The following is an 18121-nucleotide window of genomic DNA, read 5'->3' on the forward strand; positions in this document are numbered from 1 at the left end:
TTCAGAACTCAAAAAATGTTTCCATGATTTGTAATTACAACATCACCAAAGCTGACACTATCCCTTACATGAAGAGAAATGACACTGAGATGTGACTCTTTTGTAGGAATAAGCATGGGATTATAGTTTTATGCCTTAGTAAAATGGGAGTTGTCCTAGAGAGTGTGAGGCTCTCAAAGAAAGAGATTTTGAATTCATGAAGTGAAGATTTTTAAGAGGCGAGTGCTGGCTCGGTGGGTACTCTCTGTATGAGATTGCACTTATCAAAGTGTCTTAGGAGGTGAATCAGTTAATATTGAATGATACTGGGAGCAAGAGATCATCTTGTGCTCGGATTCGGTGTATTATTAGAGATTTCACATCAGTAAAATCCTTTTTAGCTTCAGGGAGATTTAACCAGCAGAAACATGAAATCCAAAGAGTGAAGTTTCCTCGATTTGGGTCAGTAACCCCCATCAGACAAGCTCTATCTCCTTTTTGCAAAATATCAGAGAAAATATTTACATATGGGGAAAGAAAACCCTCAGAAACCTAAAAAAAAACCCCCACCCATCCAAAACCCAAACAACAGATTATTTGTGTTGAAGAACAAAGGACTAATGTTACTAACCTGGTGATGTGTTACTGGACAGGTGTGCTGTGGGATAGTTTGTTAGAGCTTACCCTCTTAAATGATAGAGCCAACACAGGGCAATACAAACCCTGGCAGTTCTGGGCCAGTGTGGGGAGCCTCACTACTGGTGCTGCAGCAGAGACACTGAGAGTGTGAGCAATCACTAAAAGGAGGAAGGTATGGTGATGAAGGACCCATCCCCAAACTTCCCTAACAAATGAACTTGTAGTCATCTGTGGGAATAGGGCTAGAAAATTAGCTAGGTGTGTTTTGCTGGTGCTTCTGTCTGGTTTTTTAATTAAGAAACAAGGATCCTGTGGAATAGTTTTAATATTCATCATTTACTGATGAACCAAAGTGTTCTGAGCTGTTCCTTAATAGACATGTATAAATCTGTTAGTGTGTTTAGAGACTTGAACAGAAATGCTGCTTACAGGGTGTCTCACACTAGAATAGTTCCATTATATGCTAAGGGTATTATCCGATGCATTCTGGATTGGGTAGGAAGGGCTATTTCCTGCACATGTGGTAAGAAAATACAGCTATTCCAGGCTCCAGGAAAATTATATGCTCCCACATAAAGCATTCAGCTTCCTTTCCTTAGATCTATTTTCTTTTCTTCAACCTATAAAGCAAAATTCCTTTAAAAGAACTACTCTAATGGCTTTATATGTTAATTTAAAACAAAAAGCATTACTGAAAGAAGAGAATATGAACATTTGTGTTTAACTACTGATTCTCACCAGAGATGAGTATGATGGCAAACTTCAAACCACGAGCAGGAAAATACCTCTCCTCCCCATAGTGGCCTTTCATGTGATGTAGTAGAATGTCAAGGCTTCACCCTCTCATGAGCCCCCATGAGGTAAGGAAGTTTTATTACCTTAACCCTATAGATCACGAACTGATAACACACTGTGTATTTCTGACTTCTCAAAGCCATAAAGGAACTGAGTGGAGGAGGAGGAGAGAGTTCAGCATCGTCTTCCGAGACCCAGGCTGCAACGTAACAACCAGACCATCTCTTCTGTATAAAAACGTTAACTTTGAAGAAACCCACAATTAATCAGAGAGGATCAGACAGGTTGTTTAAATACCACAAGAAGGGCTTTTATTGTGTTGGATATGTAGATAGTATTACATTTACAAGAATTTGAATAGATAGGCTCACACTTGTCAGGAAAGGGAGTGCTTTACATAATCAGCCACAGTAAAGGGATGAACATCCTACAGCAGAGTTAGCAGGCATGGCTTCATACTAGTTGATAAGGCTGGATTGTTTTTAATAAGGGCTGTTCTTATTCCTTTTTCCTAACCCTTCAATGGGGGAGAATAGGCTAGGAGTGAACAAGAAAAATTTACAAAGCAGCAGCATTTAAAAATAGTGGGTTCAGAACTTGGTCTCACTGGGAGGGGAGGCTGCGCAGTACGCAGGGGAGCTGATATTTCCCTTCATGGTTGTGTGTCCCATGCTTCTCATAAGGGAGGGTGGGCTAGGGTAGCGAACAGAGCCACGTGTAACGACGAATTTGTGGTTCTTGATTAGTGCTTATTAATCTAATAGTTACTGAATTGTGCTCATCTTTGCCCAGAGGGATTAAACTGTATCTTGGTTATGCTTTACTTTGGAGGGAGGCAGGTGTGACTGTGAATAAAGAATTTCTTAATTCTGTTAAGTAACATCTAATGAAACGTAATTTTATAAGATGGCTATGGCAATAGTTAAGATTAGTGAGTGTGAACTATACATTCACCTTTTGGCCATTTTCAAAGCTCAACTATTTAAGGACAATTAGTAAATATACTGATTATAAATAACTAATGGTAGTTATTAGAATAGCAAGGTCCCTGGTGGGTCTTTTTGTAGCCCCTGACATGTCTCCCTAGGGAGCACATAAAAATTTCAGAAGGACTTGGCAGGAGAAGGTTATCTTTTTATGGACTTATTAACTTTTTCTGAGGGGAGTGGAGGGAAGAGGACAGCTGGTAAAGGTGAAGAGATATATGGGAGGCCAATGCTGTAAGCATCTTTCCTAAAGAAGGAAGTTTTGGAATATTTCCAAGGACGGGTTAAATTCTTTCTGACTTTGTATTTCCTGGGTTCTCTGTGGAGGAATCTTGCTTTCATGTGCCTCTCCCTGCTGGACTGAAATTAGGAAGACATTGTACAAATCATACAGATATTATTTCTTTCATACACACATCCCCCTTTGCTGACTGCAGATCGCTTTTGCTGGAAGTGTGCCATGAGCATTTTCTCATTCCCTGTTCTTGCCTTCCTCAAGGCTGCTGAAGAAGATAGTCTTTTAGGTAACGGGGAAACAGTATGCACCATTATTTCCATATTCTAGTTTTTATCACTTTGAGGGAAAAGTACATTTAATCACCCCAAGCTAAATAAGCAGATAAACATACTGCAATTCAAAAGTTAATGATTGAGTAAAACTTGGGTTCAGCCAAGCACGATGCAAGAAGCTAGAAGATGAATTTCAACCCAAATGGGAGGTATTTTCCACAACAAAATGCTTACCTTGAGGTCAGCAAATTATTTTAGGCAGTTGGTTAAATGCTTGGCTCATTAGAGATTGTGTTACATTCACCTGTGCGTGGATAAATAGGGCCACATTCACACTGGTTTTCTCTCCACGTTTTCCAAAGCAACATTGCATTTGGCTCAGAGCAGGCAAGTGTGGAAAAGGTCAGGTAGCTCATGTCGCGGCGGACTAGGGTCCTGCTCCCTTGTTCTCCCATGGCCTTCTTCAAGGTTGCTTAAGGTACAGTGCCTGTGTGGCACATATCAAAATATTTATGAATGTTTCAAGTTACCTAAAAGTAGGCCTGCTGAGGTTTTTGTCAAAACTTTAGGTCAGTAGGTACAAGCTGTAGCTGTGGAGCATTTTACCCTGCCTGTTGCAGCAGTTCAAGTGAATCCTAATTGATTTTCTTTGCTCTTTTTTCATAAATGTTCTAACATTAGCAAGGTGGGGGTGGCATCAATGGAAGTCAAGAGGTTGTAGCATAAGTGCCGTTAGTTACACTAGCTGTCAAGCCTGAAGCTTCTTTCCAGTAGTCCCCCATTTGCTTGCGGACCCACATCTTCTTGCATCTCCTGAGCGTATGACAACCTTTAAGCTTCCTCAAATACAGAGCCTAAGCGGGTAGCAGAACTCAGCTCTCCGTTCCCCATCTGAGGCTCTGCCGGACGCGCCGGCCCCGCCGCCCGGCTTCGCGGCTGACGGGTGGCGTCCGCTCCGGGCCGGGCCGGGGCCGGCGGGTGAGACCCTGCCTCCGGCCGGGGCTGCGGGGCACCGGGCACGGCCGCTCCCGCGAAGCCACGAGGGGGCGTGGGGCGGGGGAAGGGAACGCACCTTGCTCCGAGCACGAGGGCGCCCGGCGGCGGCTCGCACGGGGCTGGGGGTCCGCCCCGCCCCGCCCCGCCCCGGCGGCCCCGCCCCGCCCCGCGCCGCCCGGAGCCGAGCCGCGCCGCGCCGCGCCGAGGGCAGCATGCGGGGCGCAGCGGAGCGGGGCTGCTGCCACTGGTAGGTCCGCGGGCGGAGCAGGTGCCGTGGGAGTGGGGCGGCCGTGGCCGGAGGGTCCCTCCGCGGGTGGAGGCACCCGGCGCCGGTCTCTCCCTCCGCGGGGGGCGGCGCTCGGGGCCGTCCCGTCCCGTCCGGTCCGCGGGGCGCGGAGCGCTGAGCCGGCGCGGAGCGCGCCGCGGCTGGTGCCCGGCGGGGCTGGGCTTCCCTTTGCGGCTCTGTGCCTGCCGGCCGCGGTGCTTTCGCGGCGCGGGGCGGTACCGGCCCCCTGCGCCTTTGCGGTAGCGCGGGGTGGCTCCGTGGGCTGGCTCTCGCGGTGTGTCCGAGGGCGACGCAGGAAAAGTAAAAATAATCTTTTAGCTTCGGAAGTACCATGGGATTAAGACGGCAGTATTTTTCAAGTCTGTTAACAGCACTGAAGTGGGCTATTAGTTTGGACGCGTCTTAACGAGTGCGTTAACCGGCGTAACATCCTTCTCTGCTCGCCTTTTGGGCTAATTGAATATGGCATCAGTTGGGTTTTTCTTTGTGCTTTGAAGTACGTCTTAACCTACGATAGTCATTGTCTTGTCATGTTCGCTGCGTTTTTAATGTGTAAATTCAGCATGTGACTTGAATTGTGATGGTTGGCTCGAGGACTGATGATTGTAGATTTATTTGCCCGTAGGCTTATAGGGTTGAACCAGTATGAAAAAGTTTTAAGTTCTCTCTCAAACTTATCGGAAAAGATCTGGAGGTCTCTCTTGACTGTAAAAGCCGTTTACAATTGGCAACCTTGCTGGTACTTTCAGCCAAAATGCGATCTGAGTGGGGAAACCAAACTGCATTCTTGTCCCTAAAGATGGTCCCTGCAGGTCAAAACTGAGGGTGTTGCCATGGCCAGGAAACTTCGGATGAGCGCAGACTTCTCTTTTTTTTTTTTTTTTTTTTTCAAACTGAAAATCTTACTAAATCTTGTAGTAAGTCGGTGCTGGGACAGTCTCGCCCTGCCAGGCCCGGCTGGGGCGTAGCTGCCCCTTCTCTGACTCTGCTGTTGGTTTTGAGGAAGTTCTTAATCTCTCTGTGACTCAGTGTCCTAATCTTTAAAATGGCTTAATAAGACTTGTCACGCTTGCCTCCTAGGGATATTAACATCTAATTGATGTTCATGAAGTGCCTTGATCTGGGAGAAAAGAGGGCATCTTGCTTCCCTCATTTCGTCACTCTATATTGGTTGCTAATTATATACATGGGTAGAAAACAGATTATCCAACAACCAAACTGGAATTCATGCCTCTTATCATTTACACATGTGCTCTAAATCAGTGTATGCCAAGGTGTGCTTAGTTTGAAGTTATCTGGGTATTTATCTAAATATAGTGGGCTTTATCCTTTCTGGAGGATGCATCTGAAAAATAAATCTAAAATACTGTACTGAAGCATCAACAAACTTTTGCTCCTAACTCTAGAGATATTGTACAGTTTTTCTCTGTGTATTATGAGGTCAGTAAATGTTTTAAGAATTAAAATTACGTTGGCTCACTTAACACTTCCTTGGGCCTTATTCAGTCTTATTCAGACTGAACCTTATGTTCAGTCTCAGTTTTTGTCATGTTTCACTTCTTTAGAAACTCGAAAAAGGTAGTGCAGTTTTACAATTCTTTGCCGTATTTATTTGTGTAACCATTTTACTTGATGGCCAAAGCAGTAATTAGCCACTTTACTACCCTGACTTGAATCTTGCCCACCTCCCCCTTATCACTGCTGCCTCCTCCCTCGGGCAGATAGCAGAGCCCCCAGTGGTGATAGCGCAGGGCTGGGGTGACGGGGTCACCAGCAATGGTGGTGAAGGCCAGAAGACACCAACATTCCATAAATCAGCTCGTATGAATGGACACACCTACTTACAGCACAGGCATAATGGTCTTTTTCAGCTAAAGCCTTGGGTTGAGAAATTCTCAGTCCTTTCCCTACATCTTGGATTCTCCATACCGCAGAGCTGTGTGCTGGGAGGCTGCTTCCTGACCAGCCATCTACCACCGCATGCGACTCGTGCATTTTACTCAGTTCTCCTTTTCAAGATTGTTGCTGCAAAACTTATGTTATCCCCCACATTAAACAGACCTGTCAAGTTGATACCTGACAAACAAAGGTTTTAAAATGCTGCCTGAAATTGGTGAGTGCTGTTCATAGTACTAGAAACAGATATTGGAGATGCAGCTTATACTGTGTGGTGGAGAAATGAAGTTCTAATGGAAAGCTGAAGGATGCTGCGTCTAAATTCCTTTTGCCATGTGGCCCGCAGCAAGCGGTGTGACTTTTCCTGCCCTCTCTGTAAAACTAGATGAATTCTTAGCAACTGGTAAAGTATACAGAAATGAGAAGTCATCTCTGAAACTCTGAAATCCTTTTTTTTGTTTGTTCTTAGTTGCCTTAATGCTGCCCTAAAGATGCACAGCAGTAAAAGACCCCTGATATCAGGGTTGCACTGCTGTTTGTCAGGAGTTCAGGCTTCCTTCAGTTTTCAGATCATACTTATCTCTAGATTCTAGACAAAAGATTTTGTTTTCTCTAAGATAAACTGAAGCAGAATTTTCTTGTCTGGTGTCCATGTCCCATCCCTTGTGGAGAAGAGAGAGCTTGTTTTTTGGCTGGAGATGTTCTTTAAGTGTAAGAAGCTGTAAATCAAGAGAGGGGATTGCGATCTGGTTTCTCCGTGAGTATGCTTTAAGTGTTTCACCTCTTTTAGCATGTACCTTGTATCTGCTCCAGCTGTCTCACTCCTTTGGTATTTTATAATTAGCATCTTGAAACTCAAGGGAAAACTTTCAAATGCTATATATTTCACACTGGGACTCTTCCACGTGGCTGTAACGTTTGTTGTGAGTCCCTGGTAACGTGTATCTGTTCCTCAGGAGTTCTTTACCTCAGTTTGATTCCCCTGGTGTCAGCAGAAAAACTGTTTTCTAGCAGAAGAGGCTTTGCTTCTTAGGGGCATAGTGTGTTTTGATTCCCTTAAAATGAAGACAATTTCAGAAATTGAGGTCTGCCTTCCTGTACGGTCCTTCTGTTTTCTCAGCTTGCTTGCATGTTGTGTTCAGAGCCAACAAGCTACAGGAAGACTGAGGGATTGCTTTGTATTCCTGTACAGGCAGCCCGGCATGCATGTATCTATATATTAAATGTGTACCTGTATAATAGACATTTAGTGTGTGCTTTTTGTATGTGAGCAAATTGTTTCTTTGATGCACCTCTTCTTTTCAAGCTCTTCCTGTGTGAGGAGTCCATTAATTTGAAAAATGCAGCCTCTGCTCTGTGTCTGACACCCTGACTGCTAGGGGATGGCACTCTGTTTGCTTTGCTCACCACTAGGACCAGTTTTAGAGGTGTTTATGCTGCAGATTGACTCCTTCAGAAGTGATATTAGTAGTTCGGGGTATTCCAGCATGGTACGTTAGACTGTTTCCAGAAAACAGAGATATTCTAAATTAGGGCTATTAAGTGTCCACTGATTCAGTGACCGTGCAGATACATAGTTAATATTGTATTGTGACACATTCTGGAAATTGCTGGGTTTATTTTTGACATGGAGAAGATGACTAAGAATAACTCTTTCATCTATGCATACTTAACATTTACAACCAAGTAAAAACTTCCCCAAAATGATCTTTAGTCATATTTAGACTCTTAGTTCCATGAAAGGAAAAAAATTCAGACTAGTGCTTAAATCTGAGCTGTGTGTGCTATCAACCCCTCTTCCTGCTCTGGTCTGTTGTTCAGTGAGGGCTTTTGGTTGTGGGTTTTTGTTCTGTTTCATTACCCTCTCCAAATTTTTGTGGGCAATGTACTGTGCAGAGAAGGAGGGAAGAGAAGCCCAATTCCTTGTTGGGAAAGGTAAAGCCTATCTCAACACAAATTATAATAGATACTACTGCCCTATCTTATTCAGTTTGAGTCCTGATAATTTTTATTTCAGTGTCCCAGTAACACTGATTTAACTAGGAGGGAAGTCTGAACTTGGTTTCATTTCTTCTTGCTCTTCCCCCCCCCCCCCCCCCCCCCCGGAGCTGTTAAGGTAAGACCTGGTGAAGAGAAAATAATTCTGAAGACAGTCCATGGGTTCAGAGATTATTTGCCTGTTTCTGGACACTTGGCTACATCTTTGTTAACCGGTCTCTGAGAGCTTCCTAGCTGGGGCCTCACTCCTTCAGTCAGATGGTTTATTGAATTGTGTGCTGGGAATATGTGGGTTAGACTTAAACTTTTGTTCTTGTCACTGGCATCTCATCTGCATTGGTCTGGACAAATAATGCCAGCAGTTTCTCTGCTTGCTGCATTCAGCCAAGCGGATATTACTAATGCAGTTTTTGAAATGACTGTGCCTGGCATTGTAAGTGTGTGTTGTGGAGTTTTGGCTTCTTAAAAAGCAGGTTCTTTGGATCCGTTAGGTCACAATAAATCCTTCTCAGACCTTTTAAGCTTGCAGCTTATTGCCTGTGCAGACTGCAGTAATGCTCAAGGGGGTGTTACAGTTTATCCTTCTGTGTAACTGCCATAGCCAAGCATCAAAATAATTTCCTAAGCCACGTGAAATTTTTGTTGGGAATATGTGGGCATGTTTTATAATCAACTTTAAATAGGCTTTGGTAATTCCAATGCTTATCTTTAACTCTTCTGCATATTTTATTTTTAATGTTACTTTTGAAACATCAAAATACTACTTAGTTCTGATAACATGTCTTGCCATTTTCTTACCTGAATAGGAACTCCACAAGGCAATTGGAAGGCTTTTACATTTTCCAAGATGTTTTTTCCTCATCTATCATGTGCAAATCATATATGATGGAGTCCAGCAAAAAATTATTAACAGTTTAAAAACAAAAAAACCCAAACAAACACAACAAGGCAGCAAGTGGAGCAGGAGCTGCATTTTCTTCTCTCTTTGAGAAGACTTGGGTTTGGCAGATAGTGGAATTCTTTTTTGCATGTAATCAGATGAGAGGATATCGCAATAACTATAATCTGTGTTAAAGGCTGAGGTGAGTCCCATCTGTTAGTGGTGTTAGGCATGTGCAGTATGCTTGGCCTCTAAACGTGTGCACACGGGGAGCAGCACAGAAGGATTTAGAGAAACAAGTGCAGTCTCTGAAGGCAGTTGCTAAAAGCAAGGGAGAAATTAATAATGCAACACAACGCTATCTGCTGACACCCTTTCCAGCTGCAAAAACCCACTGGTTAAACATTACTCTTAATGAACTTTAGAAGATAGTGGGTTGGTTTTGGTTCCTGTGAACTCTAGAGATCAGCTTCTTTTTGTACAGGATCATCTATTGTATACGCTCGTTATCAGGTTGTTTATTATGGATTTTTCTTTACACTGTGTCATCTTGTGCTGATCTGGGGAATAATTTTAAGTAGCAATCTGAAATGATTAGGAGAAAATTCTGGGCTTGTATTGCAGGAAGTACTTGGGCTTGACTTTGTAGTAGTAAGTGTATAGTCAGTGCTGATTTCACTTATTTATTTATTTAAAATATTCTTGTCATTGTCACTTAACACCAGCTGTGGATGTGGCACAGTATATACTTGTACACTTGAATCTCCATTGCTTTTTTTCCTGTTAGAGTTTGTAAAGGAGTGATCATCCTGAGGAGAGGACTTACTTTTCCAGGTCTCATTTCCATCCTAGCTGGAGTGAAGAAACTGCTGATGAAATGTGATATTTGGGTTTGGATTATTTATGTGAATGAGGTCTCTTTCAGATCCAAACTCCTAGCCTTCTGCCCAGTGTTTGGTTTTTCCCCTTTCACTGAGTACGAAGAATTCCTGTGGTTGCCACCTGTGCCACCAACTGTTTCTACCAGCTCAGAAAACTGTTTAAGTAATTGTACATCTATAGGGGCAGAAGAATACTGAAGTTGAGAGCCATTTTTCAGAATCCAGATTGTAGGTTACTTCCATTTATGTCTATGGATTTTTAGAAGTAACAGCTGACTCTCCTCTGTACAGTATTGTGTTCAGAACATTAATGTGGTTGAATGACTATCAGAAATGTGCACGTTTAAGGCTTGGAAACAAGCTTCATAAATATGAACTATTGGTGCATATTCAAAACTGAATTCAATGGATGTAACCAAATACCTCTTGCTGTAATTACTCTCTGAAACACTGCCTTTGCACCAAGTCAACATTATATGTCCTAGCAAATGCATTAGGAAGACTAAGGCTTGCTTAAAGAACTAAATACATCCCAACAACAAGGAACCTGTTAAGACAAAGGAAACCATCTTTCTGCTGTTCTGGTGGGGGGGTGTATGTGGGAGGGATTAGGGTGGTTGACTTTATTTCCTGGAAATGAATAGCATACATTTTTCGGTGCATAAAACGGATATTACTCAGTTTGTGACCTGCTTCCTAGTAAAAGTGTCTTGAAGCGGGGATTGGTTTAAATCTGTTGCCTGCATTCCTGACATGCATTATTGTGTGATGCTATCTTGTCGCAGGGACATGCAATGTGCCATGATGTATAAATAACCCTGTGTGTCAAAGGTAATCTGAGACAATATGCCAAATATTTAATGAAGCGATGGGTCTTGTCCTGGGTACCTGGTATATATTTGGGAGTAGGTAACTGAGCTGAAATTGCAGCAGAGGGGTGATGAGTAATGTAATACTCCACAGCACATACTGCAGAGCTACTCTGTATGGTACAGTAAGACACAACCAGCACTACAGGTCGGTCTCATCTTGCTTGTAACTTTGATGCTAAAATAAGTGGTCAGGAAAACAGGTTAATGTGCACTAGGCCAACCTGCTTCGTGCATGTTGTGGGGGAAAAAAAGTGCCTTTAGTATCCTCTGTGGAGTAATTTTAATGACTACTTCACGTATCAATTTTCAAGATAAATATAGAATAGCATACAGAGAGGAATGGCTTTATTCCTTCTGGAGCACCACTTCTCCCCCAGAGGTGGACTCAGCAGGATGCTGACCTCAGGCAGTTCAGCACACTTTGTGCCTCAGCAGAAAGTTAAGGTATCCTGGGGCTGATGCGGTCCTGTGAGGGAGATGGCTTTGAGAGATGCAAAGCAGCAGGTGCTGGCATGGGAAGGAGGAGCTGTGCTGTGCACTGGGAGCTTGGCAGAGGCCTGGGTGAGGGTGGCAGGGGTGGATGCTGGCCCCTTGTTCAGGGAGAAGGTTTCTGTCTGGGTTTCCTTCTGATCTAGGAATGAAGCTCCACAATGGGGAGTTTTCCTCTTGGTTTTTATGTAGGAAAGGAGATCCACAAGGTCTTTATCTTACACTTGCCTGTGCAAAAAAGCAAAGGGCAGGGTGATTTTCGTTCTATCAGTTTTCTATTTTACTAAGAAAGGAGTTGTGATTGTTTCCCAAATGCAAGCATGTAGAGGGCTCCAGCAATATTTCTAATGCTTTTTCATGGCAAATGCAGAAGCTTGGTAATATCTTAAGGCCTTTATGCATGCATTTAAATACATACTGCCAAACCTGTATATAGCTACTGCCTGAATTAATGAACGGATTGATGTTATTAGTAACTTGTATGTAGAAGCACCTTCAAGCTCAGTTATGGCGTCAAAATGCTTGTCTTCCATTTACTTAATGCTTATCATGCATTAATACAGAACAAAAAAAAAAAAAATTACACAGCTATTTCGGAGCAAGGTGAGACATTTTTGTGTGTTGTTCAAAACACTTTCTTCTTATAAAATGAAGTCCAGCATTCAACCTGACATTCCATAAAATACAGAAGTGACTTAACACTGTATTTGGCAGCGTTTCTTGCCTTAGGTTTTTCTAACAGAGCATTTGTACGCATCCTTCATATGGTCAGGTAAAGCAGGTAGTTCTACAAAGCAATGTCAATATAAAACTCTTTTGCCCTTTGACATAAAGCTTTGTGGGTTCTTTGACAAGTAAAATGTTCAACAGGACATAGTTGACCCAGAACTTAATAGGATACATGCACCTAAGGTGATCTGGCTTGTTTGAAATCTCAAGCTAATATAACTACAAACACTGGCTGCTGGAAAATAGCTGTATCATTATTTAAGTGTCACTTCTAGTTCACTGATTTCTAAGATAAACAAAGGAATGGCATATATAGTGTAGTAGGTCTGCATTTGCACAGAAGTTTTAATTTAGAAGTAAATACCAATGTGGATTGATATATCACAGGTTTTTCACTCTAATAGTTCTAGTGCACAAAGAGGTTGTGAACCGCCACTTTTCAGTGTTACTTGCTCTACTGAAGTAACATACAGACAAGCAAAGAATGGCAAGGCTTTCCTTGTCTATCTGCCAAATTGGGTGTCATGTAGCCGATATGCTAACCTGTGTGCAAAGTTTATTGAAAATGTACGTGTGAGAGAGAATTATTGGTACCTCCACAAAGTAGAAAGCAAACTTCATTGCTTTTGTCTGACTTTCCTACTAGGTATTAACGGACTCTGTCAGGCTGTGATCAGTGCTTCTGATGAGTTCGTGGAAGTCTTTGTGACATTTATTTTTAATGACTTTCTCTAATGAGAAAAATACACCCTTGTCATACTAAGAAGCAATTCACGTTTTGCATCCAAATTTTCTACTTTCGGTATGGCTTATGTCTGTTGTCTAATATTTTGCTGGGATGACATGCCAGACGCAGGGCTGAAATTAATGTGTGTTTTAATTTTGGAGGAGAAAGTGAAGCCAAACAGTGTTTTCTTGCTTTGGCTGATGATTCCATTATGATTTTAATGATTATTCTGCTTTCTTGGGTGGTGATATCCAGAAGAGAGAGAGCTTTTCTCTTTTCTACCAGTTCTGGGGAATTAAAAATGAAAACTATGTGGTTGTTCTGGACTCAGTCATTAGAAACTAGTATTGACAACATAAGCATTACTTCTCACAACTAGAATGAAGCAAAAAAGGCAAAATTTACATTAATTATTTGTTTACCTTACAGGCCTGTATTCACACAACTAGTCTCTGTCAAGTGTATCTCCAGTCACCTTTCTATTAGAAATAGGATCCTAATTTCTAACATTTCTTACCTGATACATGTTAATCTTAAATAGAATATTAACAGTCATTATCCTGTGTGAATAGTTTCATATCTTGTGATGTGTTGTTTTTTACTTGTTAAGACTTCTTAAACTTCATTTGCAACGTTCTGTCTTTTCCATAGTTACGGATTGGCAGGATGGGGGAAATAAGAAGAAATTACCTTTATTTTCAAATTGGTGGTTGAGTATTGACGTACCCAAATACTTGCTTAGTCATGTGCGCTGATGCTGATGAGTTTCGCTTGGCACACCCCAGCAGATGCAGTCCCTCCCCTGTTTTCAGCAGAGCCATCTTCTCTGTGGTGCAACAGTAGATGACTGGATTTGTTTTACAGCAGTGACAGTGTAATGATAATCTTACCATTGCTGAGGGGAGGTGGAAACAGCTGAACTTTTTGCTTGTATAGCATGTTTAAAAATTTCACTCAAGATATTGTGACTTGAAGGTCAGTGTCACTTACAAAGCCAGTGAACTTCTGTAAGACAGTGGCAGTGAGACTCTGGCCAAAGGTTCTTTTTTCTTCCACCAAAACTGTACTTTAGTTGCTCATTCAGTTTTTTGCCTTTACCTGTTTTTTCTCTCCTCTAAGCCTGTATTCTAGATTATGTTCCTATCACTTTTGATTAAAATTCCAGCAGTAAAATTTTCAGCTTTAAGCTCTGAGATGTGCTGGTGGGGAATCTCATAGGGATCAGAAAAATAGGATGTAGGCAAGAACCTAGAGAAATCCATTTGGGAAGTCCTGTGGTAATTGTGTTGGTAAGTGTTGCTAATAATCTGGATTTTCTGTCTGGGAAATATAAACACATTTGACTTATTGTACTTCTTAACACATGAAGGATCTGTGCCTATAAGGTTACAGCAGTCCGTCAGAGCCTGGACGGACTCGGTGCGGGTAGCGCCAGCGAGCGCAGTGCGCTTCCTCTGCCTGCCCGGGCGTTTGGTAGAAGTGGAGTCACGTTAGCAGTGGCTGTGCTGAACGTCCTTGGTTGAGATCTGTGCCCTTGCCTGTCGGGTGTATGCCTTAAGCAGATTTGCTAATCTGACCTTTTAACCCGCTGAGGATTAATAGACCTCTGTCAGAACGCTGAGATGTGGCTGCTCTGGAGCAGCCCTGCCCGTAAGAGCCTGCCATGAGTTAAAAGGAAGAACCAAGTAAGTGCAGCTGCCCCAACTGCAAGAAGATGGGCTGTGAGGGGCCTGTGCAAAGCTGTCAGCTTCTGTTTTTAGAAAGGAAAGGTGTTTTCTGCCTGATGTTGCGCTGACCCATTTAGGATATGGTCCGAACTGAAAATACTGAGGTGAACTGTTCACGTGCTGCTGTATGCTGCCTGCTGAGATGCCTTGGAGAAATACACTCAGTAAAAGTTGATTCATAATTAGTTGATACACTGGATATTAGGAATCCAATGAAGTCCTGTCTTCTGCACCTTTTTCTAGTAATCTCTCTTGGACCCAATTTATATAGTCAAAGCAGGGTTTTGAGTGCACATCCTATGGGCAACAACAGGAGAGACTGTAGTGGCCACTTATGTAACTCAACATTTGCAATTCACAGCTCTAAAATTTTCTTAGTCTCCTCCTTCTTTTATGCAAACCATTGGCATCTTTTATTGCAATGAAAAAAAAAAGCTAATAATTGAAGCTTTCTGTGATTGACATGACAGGATCCTAGGAATAAATTCTTCTGGGTGTCATTGTATTGCTGCGTTAGGGCATCTGGTAAGCAAACTCATCATTGCTAAGGCTTCTGAATTTTTCTCAGTGTGCTTGTGTTGCTCCCCCAGAGGCACCTCGCTGGTCAAGTCCACTAGCAGTGGTCAGCAAGAGGCCCAGCTGTGTGTGGTGGGGTGAGGAGGACTTTGGATCATGGAGCACAGATAAACCATCGTATGAAATACAACAAATGAACTTTTCATGAAAGGCTCCACATTGTTAGTGGCAGCAGGAGCCCTGGGATATGCACTCAAAAGCCAAATCACTGTAATATATTCTTGGATGTGTGTGTTTGTGGTTTTAAATGCGATGGTTTAAGATAGCAGGTTAACCTGGCTAAAAAGGAGCCTGTTTTTGCTGGATGCAGGCAGCAGTATGTCTGATGGACCTCATTTGAAAGGAATTCCCTGAAGCTGATAGCATCAGTGAAGAAGTCAAGCTCAGTGTAGCTTTGATAGAAACATGAGGTCTGATAGTCTCTTATCCTACCTAGCTGCACCAGGCACCAGAAACACCACCAAAGAGACACTGATGTTCAAAGCCTTCGCTATGATAATCTGTGCTACACAGAGGGGAGGTTCTGGAGTATTTGATCTTAATGTATTTCAGAGTGATCTTCACTTGGCAGGAATGATGGCGTGGTAAAAACTCCCACGTTGTACTGTAATGAAATGGACTGATTCTGTGACTGTTGCAGTCACTTCCTGGCTCCCTTTCATAAGGATTTCTGATCTAGAAATGCATTATGGAAATCTTTTGATAGGCATACAAGCTTTTTTCATGCTGCTGTGCTTTTTAGGTTTTTTCTTTATTTTTTTTCCTTTGGCTACTGGGTTGAGGGTTTTCTTTTAAGTAGCATCTGGCTGTAGTGACTTGCATGCATCCTTGAAAATATTGCTTCCAGAGCTGATAATTCCCTTTAAACTTGTTCCTTACTTCTTCCTCTCCAGGTTATTTCATTGAGGTTTTGTTTGTATGTTGACTCTCTTTTTTTTTTTTTTTTTTTTTGAGGGGGGGTGAGTTCATACTATGCAAACTGTATCCATTTGGACCTGGTGTGCCAACTGTCCATAACTGGTGTATGCCTTTTTTCTTTTTTTTTCATCTCTCCGTGCAATAACTGAACAATACCTGAAACTCAATTGTGGTCACATGCCTGTGGGTGCAGCATGTACTGAATAACCTGTTTTTAACTTCAGTTCAAAATTGAAATGGGAAATGATGCATCATAAGTCAACTTTTACTTCAGAAAATATCAATGCTTTTCTTTGCTTTATGCAGTTTATTGCTTGCTTGTTCTCTCTGGTAATCCAAGTAGCAGTTCCAAGCAACTGGGGGGAAGAAAAAAAAAATTCATATACCTTGGACAAAAAAAAAAAGGGCAAGTCCCAGCTGGAAGGAAAAGCTGAGAAGCAAAAAGCTTCCAATAGTACCTCTAAAGTTGTTTTTTTTTCTTTTCTCTCTCCCCACCCCAGTGCTTTGCAAAGCTGAAATGTACTACGTGATATTGAGGGGTGTTTCTGCCAATTTTTGTTTCCTTTACAGCAGAGTAGTGAGTGGTGTTATGTATAGGTCCTTCAGCTGCTCACCCCAACCAGCATCCAGCATTGTGCTGTGATGGAGGCAATGGCAGAATTTGGTCTGGTCCAAACACATATCTGCCCTCCTCTGCTTGTGCCTGTCTGTCACCAGCCACCTCCGTGCTGATGACTAGGCCAAAAGTCAGGCTCAGTATGGCAATGGCAGACCGAGATGCCAAATGCAGATCACCACAGTCTGCAATCAAATGGCTAGGACAGTGCAATGGAAGTAGAGGCTGGCTCTGTGCTGTTTTCGTGGGTTTATGAACACTTGGAGCCCCATGGCGTGAGTTCCAAGGATGTCTTACTTTTGAAAGATGCCACAACAAAGCGTATGCTGTTTTGTGTGTACAGCTCTTGGGGCACTGGTTGCGTTAGTACTTAATCACAATAGTAATGCATCCACTGTACTCATCATTAGTTAATTCTTTATTCCTAGTAAACTAAAGCTTGGTAACTGGGGTGTAGATAAAGATCTGGTTGCACATTTCAAAGAAATAAAAACAATACTTTTTACCTGTATGCAGAAAAGGGGGAGAAATCTGTGCTAACGTAAAACTGGAGAGAAGACCAAGCCAACATAAGGTCCCGGGCTCAGTAATGAAACTTTTTTTTTTAAACCATATTTGTAAAGTGGAGAACTTAACAATGTTTCTTTTGTGAATAGCTTACATCCAGGATTTTTTCTCTCCATCCTTTTTCTGATGGTCAATTCTCTGTTCTCCTCCTTGGTCTCTATAAGCTGGGGGATATTAGAATTGTTTGAACTGTATATGAAGGAATTGTAATAATGAAATACATCTGCATGACTTCAGTTGGTTTGCTTTAGGTAAGCACATTTGATGAACGGAATTTGGGTTTTCTTCTGATCAGAAGTTGAGTAAAAAACTTTCAGTATACAGTTCCCGTTCCCCAGTTCCTGCTCTTCAGAGCAGGAACAGCAAGGGTTAAGCACGGCACTTGCAGGGTCTGGCTGTGCCCCTCGGGGACCACGCAGGGCCTGCGGGCAGCCCAGAGCAGCTGGGGCGAGCCCTGGGGGGCTGGCAGCGCTGAGGCATGGGCCAGTGGGCATCCAAGCGCCTGGTGCGGCTGGGCTGTGTTAAAGCAGAATTGATTTGACCCAAGATGTTTCTGTAAACCACTTTCCTTCCTAAATTGTTGTTTTCTCTAACAAAGCTAGCTCTAATCAGGACCTTGCGTACCAGGCACTCTGCAAACCCAGAACCAGTTAATCCTTTCTTTCTTTGAAAATTACAAACTGAGAGTTGGGGTACCAAAGCAGCTTTAACTCTTTCTTCCTGTAGCTGTAGGAAGGGGAAGAAATATGATGCCTTCAATCTACTCTGGTACTGCAGACATTATTCTCAAATAAGCAACATGTAATCACCACATGGCATCATTTCAGGATCCTCAAACAGCTGTAGCTGTTACATGTAACCTCGTGGTAATATATGGGAATGAAATAGTAACGCTGCCTTAAAACTTTCTGGGTATGTCTAAAACGCCTGCAATGTTTTTGTACTTGCACATGCTCAGCTCTTTAGAAGCACCGTTAATGTTGGCTTTCAGATAGGTATGTGTTAAGGTTGACCATAGTCTCCTACAGAGGCATTCTTATCTTCTATACAGTAA

At 42.6% G+C, this 18121-nt stretch overlaps 1 protein-coding gene across 4 annotated transcripts in view; it reads left to right on the forward strand.

Annotated features, from left to right (window-relative positions):
* Positions 1 to 4061: 4061 nt before the first annotated feature.
* The window catches only part of MICAL2 (microtubule associated monooxygenase, calponin and LIM domain containing 2), a 129768-nt gene continuing 115708 nt past the window's right edge, over positions 4062 to 18121 (forward strand). For all 4 annotated transcript variants that reach the window (XM_075094847.1, XM_075094844.1, XM_075094845.1 and 1 more), the window contains exon 1: positions 4062 to 4152. The gene's annotated coding sequence lies outside the window, so the exon portion shown is untranslated. The remainder of the gene's footprint in view (positions 4153 to 18121) is intronic.

Source organism: Phalacrocorax aristotelis, chromosome 5 (assembly GCF_949628215.1).
Source record: "Phalacrocorax aristotelis chromosome 5, bGulAri2.1, whole genome shotgun sequence".
Lineage (NCBI taxonomy): Eukaryota > Metazoa > Chordata > Aves > Suliformes > Phalacrocoracidae > Phalacrocorax > Phalacrocorax aristotelis.